The sequence below is a fragment of the Oryctolagus cuniculus genome, chromosome 5 (genome assembly GCF_051225735.1).
Source record: "Oryctolagus cuniculus isolate XC-2025 breed Fujian yellow rabbit chromosome 5, ASM5122573v1, whole genome shotgun sequence".
In the NCBI taxonomy this organism is placed as follows: domain Eukaryota; kingdom Metazoa; phylum Chordata; class Mammalia; order Lagomorpha; family Leporidae; genus Oryctolagus; species Oryctolagus cuniculus.
The window spans coordinates 143,503,717-143,508,637 of record NC_142871.1 but is presented as its reverse complement, the minus strand read 5'-3'; positions in this window follow the sequence as shown (position 1 = coordinate 143,508,637).

The window sequence follows — 4,921 nt, the reverse complement described above, 5'->3', positions numbered from 1 at the left end:
ACCTTACTTCCTTACTCCTTGCAGTGCAAACACCCAAGTTTACGGCATACATTGCTGCTAAGGATCGAATGTTTGTGTCCCTCCAAAATTCACACGTTGAATCCGTAACCCCAGTGTGATGATGTTTGGAAGTGGAACGTTTGGGAGATAATTAAGTTTCTTTGGGGTCATGAGTGTAGGACCCTTATGAAAAGATTTACGCCCTGCAGACAGAGGAGGACTCTTTTCTCTCCAAGTACACGCATGCAGGAAAAGCCGTGTGAGCTCACAGCCAGAAGGCAGCTGTCTACTAGCCAGGAAGAAAGCCCTTGCCAAGAGCTGAATCAGCCAGCACCTTGATCTTGAACTTCCCAGCCTCCAGCACTGTGAGAAAACAAATGTGTGCTGTTTAAGCCATTCAATCGGCGGTGTTCTGTTGTAGCAGCCAAAGCTAAGACACTTCGCTGGGGTCCCTGAGGCTGCAGGGGGATGAGAGAACTGCAATAGAAGTCAGCAAGAGGGGAGTGGTAGTGATTCCCCGAAATGCAGGAGATAGAAGTCCTGGCAGCGGCTGCCTCTCAAACAGGAAGTCCCAGGAAAGTGAGAGGCCTCGGAGGGAACTGACGTAGTGGGCCCAGTGAGGCTGACCGTCACCTGTGCAGTGCCCAGACGAGGCAAGGATACCTACTTCTGGCTCTCAGCCTGGAAGTAGCAAGTGTTCATGTGACCCCTCAGCCGTTAGACCTAAGACCTTGGTGGTGGCTGTGGCTGAAGCTGTGGTTGATGGGAGCCTAGAGGTCTCTGCTGCATTTTATGTGGCCCCACATGTACCCTACTTGTAGGGACAGGGAGGGAGCCTGTCACAGGCTGAGATGGGATTTCTCATCTGCTTGGCAGCACAAGGGCTCAGAGGTAAGTTGACACGCACATCGGAGATGTGAAGGTGGAGCAGAGACAGATTTCAAGATGCCTGTCTTGATGACAGGAGGGATGCAGTCTCAAGCCACAAAAAGCTCTACGTGATGCTTTGTACACTTGGTTTAGGGAATATATATTGCTAGATGCTTCAACAGTGCCTCCCACTGTACACCCAGGGTCCGGCTTCCCTGGTCTACACCGTGTTCTCCGAACCACCCAGAGCTCACCAGCAGAGATACACCCTCAAATCTAGCTTCTTTTCCAGGACCTGATGCTTTGCTCAAGGCTTGGCTAGAATCTCATCTCCACTAGGAAATCTCCCTGGTCAGAAAGTGTCTCTCTTTTCTGTTTTCTCAACACGATACATCTCTACTTTGCATTCACCCTATGACCTCCTGTGGTATAAATGCCCTGTGTGTGTCCTATACACAGTGACTTCCCAAGGGCTGGACAGGCTCACTGTGGAGTTTGTCCTTTGACCTTCTCTCCACCTTGGATCCCACTCCCTGCTCCAGCACCTTCCTGAGTCTTGACCTTAGAGGGTTTGCAGAAATTGTTTGTTGAGTCTCTTCCAGTCCATCAGAGGAGGCAGAAAAATAACTGAGACGAAGTAGTCACAGCAGGCTTTTGGAGGAGGCAGACCAGAGCTCGGATCCAAGGAGAGGTGAGTTTGTTTTTCTTTTTTTTCCTAAACTGTGGGAAATACTTCGCAAGCATGGCAAAGAGGCCAGAAAAAGGCAGGAGACCTCCCAGTAACCTTCCTTACTCACAAGGAGTGATTCACCCCGGGAAAAGTCTGACTCAACAAGTTCTTTTCCTATATGAAAAAGGCAATCTTATTAACTTGGACTTCACTAATACAGAACTTGAAATAATAGTAAATCCCCTACCATTTGCATAGTCTTTTCTAAACAGAAAAAACTCTGTAAACACAGAGTAAGTAGAATACTCATATACTTAAAATGTGCTTTATACAGGGATTCTGTGGAGGTCACAATTCCAATCTGGAGAAAAAATAAGGTCAGGGGAGGTAATTTGGCCCCAATTGGGTCTCCTCTTCATGTTTTTCTTCATTAAACTACAGTGGATTGAAAAGAATCATGAAATCAGAGTCAGAGATCATTTAGTTACAGATTGGATCTTATGCTTGGATTCCCTCCAGTCGTTGACTATGATGTGCTAAGGTTGAAATCAAACTTTATTAGGCCAATTAAAATTATAAAAAATGAAATGGAGAACTTTCAAATTACTTGAGTGAACAAACCTGAGATGTTTTCTGTAGAGGCAGGATTATTGCAAAAGAAAAAAATAAATAAAGATATCCTGGTGAGCTAACACTAAGCCAGTGGCATTAGGGCAATAATGACAATGAATTGGTGGTATTGGAGAATATTAATTAGTCAGCAAACTGTGATAATTATGCTGCACTCTTGTTTATTTGCTAAAGAAAATCCTCAAAGGACCTTTAATCACACACCACTCCATTAGCCTAACTTGAGTTTATTTATACTTGAAAGCAATAAAATTGTATTTCTTTCAAGTGGAGTCCATAACTCAAACTTCTCATTGATTTAGTCTGGTCTCACTCCCAGATTAAGGAAAAAAAATGACACTTGATTATATTTATTTGCCCAACTTTTTTTCTGAGACAGTAGTGTCCAGGTACTTGACTTTATCAGGAAGTCTAAATCCTCAGCTTGTATAGAAAACATAAAAACTGCCCATGAAATAATCACTTTCCTTTTCCAAAGAAAATTCAAGGGTTCAAACACCTCACATGCCATAAATTATGAAAGCACCAAATCTTGGTTTTATAAGATTTCAGAAGGAAGCACAGAAGGGCAGAGAGTACTGTCGAAGCTAAAATAAAAGCCTTGCTAGTGTGATAGGGATTTTTATAGAAGCAATATTTTGTTTAGAAATCCATCTTTCACAGAAAGTGTTTGTGAAGCATAGAATGGGAACACAATTCCTCCTGTGAACTCACAGGAGCTACGTGAGCAGACATGATGGATCTCTTTGGCTTTTGGGCCTCTGGGAAGTGGCAGGTCCCTTCCTGCCCCCAGACTGCTATGTCAGCCTGACAGAGCAGTGATTAAAATCCAATTTTCTGGGAAGACTTGACTTCTATGATTAGTATTCTTCCTTTGTATGCTTGCTATGCCATGGAGTTCTCGGGATAACTTGTTTTCTTGAAAGGAGACTAAAGGGTACTCGAGTTGCCATGGGAAATGGTGAGGCCAGGTTTTAATTGTTATACTTTTGTAGGGGAAAATACTCTTTTTTCTCCTTTTGTATACAAAGGAAAGAGAAAATACAAAAAGCTCCCCTACTGTGGCCCGGAGTTTAACCTGATATTAGCAAGGGTTTTTGCAATCATGGTAACAGACTTTGCCTGAGCCAAGGTAAAGACCAAGATGGATCTGAGTGATTCTCCAGCGAGCTCTGTCCAGGCACGGATGTAAGAGCCACTGCCATGGAGAGCTTTGCCAGTCTAGGCAGCATGGAAGTTCCCTGGATACAGATACAGGTGCTAACATGGGGACCTTAGTTTGAACTGTGTGACTGTCCAGTGCCTGTTACTACCTCCCTAGAAAACTCTGTTACCTCCCATTCCCCCTACCCCCCCTTGTAGGCCACTCTGCTCCTGAGGTCTCCCAGTTCTGGATCTATGGTGGATATAATGTTCCAGAGAGGGTACCATTCTTTCTAGAAAAGTGTTGCTTTTTTATAAAAGCTTGATTTATTTGAAAGGCAGAGTGACAGAGAAAGAGGGAGAGACAGAGAGGGGAGATCTTCCATCCACTTGTTCACTCCTTAAATGAACGCAACAGCAGGGGCTGAGCCAGGCTCAGGAACCCCATCTGGGTCTCCTGCTGCCTTCCCAGGCACATTAGCAGGATGGTGGGTTGGAAACAGAGAAGCTGGGACTCCAACTGGCACCCTGAGAGGGCACAGGAGTGGTGGTCTAACCAGCTGCACCACAAGTGCTTCTTATATTTAATATGCTTTCAGGTCAGTCAGGGGGCATCTTAATACTCAGATTCTGATCTCTCAGGTCTGAATGGGGTCTGGAATCTGGCATCTCTTACAAGATCTCAGGTTGCTGTTGGCCTGTGGATCCCATTTAAGAAACAAGCTCATTGGGGCCGGCGCTGTGGCGCAGTGGGTTAGGGCCCTGGCCTGGAGCGCTGGCATCCCTTAAGGGCACCGGTTCGAGACCCAGCTGCTCTACTTCCAATCCAGCTCTCTGCTATGGCCTGGGAAAGTAGTAGAAGATGGCCCAAGTCCTTGGGCCCTGGCATCCATGTGGGAGAACCGGAAGAAGCTCCTGGCTCCTGGCTTTGGATTGGCACAGCTCCGGCCGTTGCAGCCAACTGGGAAGTGAACCATCGGATGGAAAACCTCTCTCTCTCTCTCTCTCTCTCTCCCTGCCTCTCCTTCTCCCTCTTTGTAACTCTGACTTTCAAATGAATAAATAAATCTTTAAAAAATAAATGGATTAAATTTCTGCTGGAACTGCCCTCCCCCATGGTGGACATTGAGGTTGGTTCCTCAATTCCATCCCACCTCTCATCCATGGTAGAACAGTGAGGTTTACAGGATTTATCAGTTTAAATCAGTCCTGTTAATCCCAATCCCCTGGATGGCTGTTGCTTTAACTACCAACCATGAGTTATCAGATGGGCATGTGGCCTTACTAGAGTCAATCACTCTGAAGGAGAGAACTTTAATTCTCTTTCTTTCTCTCTCTCTTTCTTTCTTTCTTTCTTTCTTTCTTTCTTTCTTTCTTTCTTTCTTTCTTTCTTTCTTCCTTTCTTCCTTTCTTCCTTTCTTCCTTTCTTCCTTTCTTCCTTTCTTCCTTTCTTCTTTTCTTCCTTTCTTCCTTTCTTCCTTCCTTTTTCTTTCTTTCTCTGCAGCCTTATCGCCTCAATGAAGCTATCACAGACCTGTCCTGTTGAGTTGATTAACTCTGAAGCTACTTTGAGTTGAAGTTTCCATTACCTGCAGCTGAAAGCATCCT